The 6,308-nt window shown below is 41.5% G+C and overlaps 2 non-coding genes across 2 annotated transcripts; both read left to right on the forward strand.

The window, feature by feature from the left end:
* The first annotated feature begins 797 nt into the window (after positions 1–797).
* On the forward strand, positions 798–916 carry LOC114863913 (5S ribosomal RNA). The gene has a single exon (XR_003787174.1). It is a non-coding gene; the product is annotated as a 5S ribosomal RNA (ribosomal RNA).
* A 536-nt stretch (positions 917–1,452) lies between these two features.
* LOC114864566 (5S ribosomal RNA) lies at positions 1,453–1,571 on the forward strand. Its single transcript, XR_003787349.1, has one exon. It is a non-coding gene; the product is annotated as a 5S ribosomal RNA (ribosomal RNA).
* Positions 1,572–6,308: the final 4,737 nt, after the last annotated feature.

The following is a 6,308-nucleotide window of genomic DNA, read 5'->3' on the forward strand; positions in this document are numbered from 1 at the left end:
TATACTTTACCGTAATGACATTTACCACAATATCTACAGAAAAACAATGTTTTATTACACAGCCAATACAGTGGATTTGGAACTCGCTCCGCGCAAGTTACGAGCGCGTGATCAGCTGCACCTACGTAGGAAGTGGGACGCCAAAACCTTTCACTTGACGTTTTTCAATTGCTCTTCTTACGGTATTTCACACAATTCTGGCAGACTACCACTGCTAAGTTGTAGAGAATATCATATAATAAAAATAAATAAATTGTTTCTCTGCCTGCTACAGCCTCGGCTGCGTTGGGTTGTTAGTGTCCCTTTCACCTGTACCATATAAAATGTGTTCCTACGAAGTTGATCAGCCGCTTTCAGAATCAGACTCGTTTTTATTCCCCAAGTTTGAACAGGGCAAACATTATTTTTATTTACAAAAAAAAATTAAAACGTTCACATGTGATTTGTCCGCTTTGATGTAGACAAAACTCTTGAAAGCATTTTACTTTATATCCTGTTTATTTTGTTATTCCCACTTTCATATCTGTTTGTTTTAAGTCACAGTGCTGCTTTTGCTTTGTTCACAGTTCATGCCTGTGGTCGGTAATACATTACAAGTAATGATTTTGGCTTCTCTCTGTTTTATTTAAAGGTAGAGTGAAATACAAAAAAGGGGATATTGTGTTTAAGGCCAAAATGGCCACCTTCTGTGTACGTCCCAGAATGTTCTAAGTCCTTTATAAACGCCACATTCAGGCAAGTGGATGCAACGGCATGGCTTGCCAAGCTTAAAAGAGCTCCTGTCACTCTCTGCTCTTGCTTACGGCCATACCACCCTGAGCACACCCGATCTCGTCTGATCTCGGAAGCTAAGCAGGGTCGGGCCTGGTTAGTACTTGGATGGGAGACCGCCTGGGAATACCAGGTGCTGTAAGCTTTTTTCATTTCTCCTCAACCCTAGCAGGGGGCGCTGTTTTCTCAGGTCTACATTATACTGCACCGTGTTATGGGAAAAGTGTTTTCTTTCTTATTCTATGCAGTTATTGTACGATTTATGAGATATCTTCTGCAATCAATATCTTTTGTTTTTATTACTTCTGTTTTATGTATTTGACATTTCACCTAGATTGTTCAATTATTTGTTAACTTAATAATTGCATCGTTCTTAGACAACAGACGCTATTACCTGCAAAAATATTCTGTTTTCAGTCACAGTGCTGCTTTTGCTTTGTTCACAGTTCATGCCTATGGTCGGTGACACATTACAAGTAATGATTTTGGCTTCTCTCTAGTTGTTTTGTTTAAAGGGAGAGCGAAATACAAAAAAGGGGATATTGTGTTTAAGGCCAAAATGGCCACCTTCTGTGTACGTCCCAGAATGTTCTAAGTTCTTTATAAACGCCACATTCAGGCAAGTGGATGCAACGGCATGGCTTGCCAAGCTTAAAAGAGCTCCTGTCACTCTCTGCTCTTGCTTACGGCCATACCACCCTGAGCACGCCCGATCTCGTCTGATCTCGGAAGCTAACCAGGGTCGGGCCTGGTTAGTACTTGGATGGGAGACCGCCTGGGAATACCAGGTGCTGTAAGCTTTTTTCATTTTTCCTCAACCCTAGCGGGGGCGCTGTTTTCTCAGGTCTACATTATACTGCACCGTGTTATGGGAAAAGTGTTTTCTTTCCTATTCTATGCAGTTATTGGACGAATAATGAGGTATTGTAGTATATTTATGTATCATATCATATATTATTATATAGGTAGTGAACAATCTGTTCGGGTCAGGTTAAGATGCAGTGACTGTTCCTCAACCCTTGCAGTTTGGCAGGGTCGTTGTCTGGGGAGCATCTGGGATAGACTCCAGGAAACAGACATTTACATTTACTTTAGCAGTAAAATTGATCATTGCTTATGAGAGAAGTACAGAGAGTAGATGGGTTCGTGTGAGGTGGGGTTGAAAGAGTTTGCGTAAACTGGGTTCGCAGAATCCGTGTTCGCAGAATCTGATGTTGTTAACAATGTTTATCCAAGCTGTTCCTAAGGAAATATTCAAAATGTCACGCCGACCTGGGAAAGGAACTGGGAGGTTGATGGTGGGCCAGATGCAGCTGGAGCTGGACAGATAACACGGCCCAGCGCCAGGACTTTCCAAGTAGCCGAGAAAAACATCTACACGTCCTTATTTGGACATGTGGAAAGACTTTAGGTGGTGGTTAAAAGCAGGCCTTCACAGGCTAGGGTTTTTCAGAGCGCTTCGCAGAGGGTCCGCTGGTAGCACACAGCGGACCTTTTCCGACCTCTCGGTTCCCTCTGCAGAGGAACAAGCAGGTGAATTCGGTCTCTGCCTCTCTTGCTCTTACTCTTATGTAATCATTATCTGATTGATTTAATTTGTCATGTATAATAAATTTGTATGCTATTGATTTAAACTTCTAAGTTGAGTTCTTGTGAAATCTCTGTCGTGGTCTAAGAGAAGAGAAAATACACGACAGAAAATGGCGTCACGACAAAGGCAAGAAAGCCGGGTCTGAAGCCGACAGGTGCCCGACTGCACCCAGCCCGAGACGACTCGTCACTGGTGGCCACAGGTGAGATGCGCTTAAAGCTCTTACATGACGATTCTCTGTGTTGGGGGCAGTGTGGGCAAATGTTGGTTACATTAGAAGATTCTAAATTCTGATTCGGCTATTTCTAGAAAACAATCTGTGTGGGAATAAGCAGAGAGAGGCAGTGGAGAATTTGCTTGTAAAATTTGCTGTATATAAATGTAACTAACCAACTGCTTTATTTGTGTGCTGTACTTTGCTTTTATTGTGGGGAAATAGAAAATGACATGGCCTATTGACCTCTAAATGTTGACTTACATGTTAGCTCTTTGACAGACGACGTTGGGAGATTCTAAATCAAGGGCTTATATAGTCTGTATGTGGCTAAAATAAATTTAAGGCTGTGTAAGTACGGTAACTGACGTTGGAAGTGCAGGCCCAAGAAAAAGAACCCAAATTGGCAACATATACTAAACACCTTTTTGTAAGTTGGACACTCTCTACTTACCATTTTATAGTTCGGGACTGAAAAATATTTATTCAAGTGGTTCTAAAATTAAGGTGAGGATTAGTAACAGCGTCAGATTACGGTGCGGCCTCAGTGCTCAGTTTAGTGAACCGAAAAGCCGACTTTACTCACCAAATTAGACCAAATTTATATATATATATATGTATATATATATAGATATGTATATATATATAATATATATAGATATATATATAGATATATATATATATATATAGTATATATATATAGATATATATATATATATATATATATATATATATATATATATATATATATACATATATATATATATATGCTTATATATTTAAGGCACTGTAGGTTTATGTGCGTATGAGGAGACCTACATTAAGCTTGGGACTGATCAATCCAAGTGTAGATTTCTTCATGAGTTGTGAGGCCTGAGAGACATAGGGAAACCGGTAAAAGCGCTTTCTGTGATATGCAAATGAAGATGAAGTGTGCTGGCAATAATGTATGAAGTTTAATCAAGTGTGTATTTGTGTATATACGTATGTGAAGTTAAACGGCGTACAGTAATAGTTGCTTGTTGCTGAGTTAAATTTGAAGTAGGCTGGGTTGACAGCGGCTCCTCTACTCCTCCGGTGCAGAGGGAGTGTGTGTGTGTGTGAGGGAGAGAGGAAAAGAGAGCAGGAGGGCGGGTGGAGTGAGTGTGTGTGTGTGTGTGGACTAGACAGAGATCCCCGCTCCTAATACGTGTGTTTTCAGATAGTTGGGGGGAGACGTTGGCTTGGTGCCAGGTGGCGACACAAAGTTGGGTTTTAATTTTTGTTGTTGTTTAATACTTTAACATTTTGATTGTCCTATATGGTGTTCACTTTTCTTTGTAATTTAATAATCATTTTGACGTAATCTGAGTATTTTAGTGCATTTTTTGTGACAACGTGTCCGCTCTGTGGTTGGGAGTGGTCAAGCTGGTCACGGTGTGTAAAGACCGCGGCTGCTTTGTTTATTAAAAAATAAAAAAGGGGGGAGTTGTGAATGAGGCGCGGTCTCTGAATTGGGTGTGGAGGCGTCAGCCGGTGCCTCTTCTGTTGTTTACGCTCCAGAGAGAGAGAAGAGTGTGTGTGTACTGTATGTGTTTTACTGCTCAGAGCATTAAGCTCAAGGGTGTGTGTGTGAGTGTGCATTGGAGAGACATAGACACATAGTTGGCAGACTGAAGTAAAGCCTTATTCTTGCTCCTATTATTACTATTATTGTAACGGACAGCAGATAAAGTTCAAAACGTTTACTACGTCGTTTGAAGAGGAAGGAATTTTACAGTAACGCTAACGCTTGTAAATTGGCTCCGAGCCGTCAGCCGTGTGCTTCTCTAAGAGCAGAATCAGACTGGAAGTACAAAGACAAACAGTACTTTCGAGCCTCCATCTGTCTGAGGCTCCGCCTCACCCCTCCCCTGAGTTATCACCAACTTTTCAGATCAGATGTATGTATGTATAGACTATTAGTGCCTGGTTAGTATTAGGTGAGAATAAATGTTAGTAATACACTAGGTGAGAATAGAACCACAAGAAGGGGTTTATGCGACGTACATGCTAGTGTACTAGTAGTGGTCTGCAGCGTGTTGGTTATACTTTCTGTCAGTGTGTATTGGTGGGATTTAGCTTCTATTTTTTCATTTTCAGTTTCCATTCTGTCTGGTTCTAGGTTAACTAGGTTATTTGGGCAAAGTTAATAAACATTCCTCCATTTATATCAAAGGTCCTTCTTTGCTTACGCGGCTGTAGCAGCTGCATTCTCATGAGCAAGACCACCATTTGTGACCTAATGTGGGTTAGGCACAGCCTGTGACATCACTATCACGTTAAATCAAGTGTTTCAATTACGCTGATTTTGTATAAACCTAGTAATATAAACAAAGCACATGATCAGCTCCAATAAGACGCTTATAATTTTTCTTCAGCAGTTGCTCTGAAGCGGGCGTTTCTGCAGTGGTTTGGTTTATCTTTGCATCAGACTTACTCTTTTATTCAGAACAAATCAAAACTCATCAGCTCAACAGTCACTAGGAATGATTATCGGGCCAGTTGCTTAAAACAGAGGTAAAACCAAGATACCCAGAAAGGAAGAGCGTCTAATTACAATTTAACTGGTTACTATTTATGTTGCTTTTCACTAACTATGGTTGTAAAGACAGGGAACTTACTTCAGTTATGAACACTGATTGAGATTAGTTCAGTTACAAGTATAATTAGGTGTAATTAGGGGTGAAATCATATCTTCAGTAAAGATACATATTTAATAATGAGATCTGTGGATGGGAACATGTCTCCAGTCGAGGTGTTGATGAAGGAAATTCAGAAATGCTCACACAAATGGAGCAAGCGGACACATGAATCCACGTCGCCCTGGCCTTCAGAGGGGACATTTGATCTGAGGCAGTGTGCAGAGATGCAGGGTTTTATAAAAACCTATAAGATAAAAGACAAATCTGTAAAGCGAGGCCTTAAACGGGAAAGAGAAAATGCAGTGTTGCAATTGTTTATCAACTGTGCAAAAACGATGAGCAAAAAGACGACTCAATGTGGTGATAACCAATTTAATCAGATCTCTATAATTAAGTCTCTTTCAGATGCGTCCTAGATGGATGCAGAAGAAACAAAACCATTACGGACAAAGAAGCCAGTTCACCCTGTAGCTGATCTAGAAGGGACAGACAGGGCAGTGGAAAGGGATGAGTTGTTAGAACTGCCCGACATTTATTTGAACACAGAGAAAATCTCAATTGGAAATTCTCGCAGTGAAAGTGATCTGCGTGACAGAGCAGTTAGATCACTGTGGGCTGAGTCAGATGAGGAATCAGTGTGTGTGGGTGATGAACGGGTAAATGAGGTTTCTGATGGACTTCCTCTGCTGGTCGAAGAGGCAAAGCGTCAAAATCTGCCCTGGCCTTCAAGACCAGATCAGAATGATCTGAATGACACTGTGGGACTTTGCAACTTGTCACTGGAACAAATAACTGACCATGTGATTCATGATGTTGAGCTGCGTCAGAAGCAGGCAAAGGAGGCAGTGAAAGAAGCAACACACGCCAGCAGCAGCGAAAAGAGGGGGAGAAAAGAGAGAGGAGGATGGTGTCTGCTCAACCAGCCAGCGTGCCTCAGACCCCACCTACACCACCAGGCATGGCCACACCTCAGGTGATGTACATTCTACCAGGAGGGTGGACAAGACGACCTCCTATAAGGAGAGGAGGGTTCCCTGCAGACAAAGGCAGAGGAACAGAAGGCAGCCAC

Source organism: Betta splendens, chromosome 1, assembly GCF_900634795.4.
Source record: "Betta splendens chromosome 1, fBetSpl5.4, whole genome shotgun sequence".
Classification (NCBI taxonomy): domain Eukaryota; kingdom Metazoa; phylum Chordata; class Actinopteri; order Anabantiformes; family Osphronemidae; genus Betta; species Betta splendens.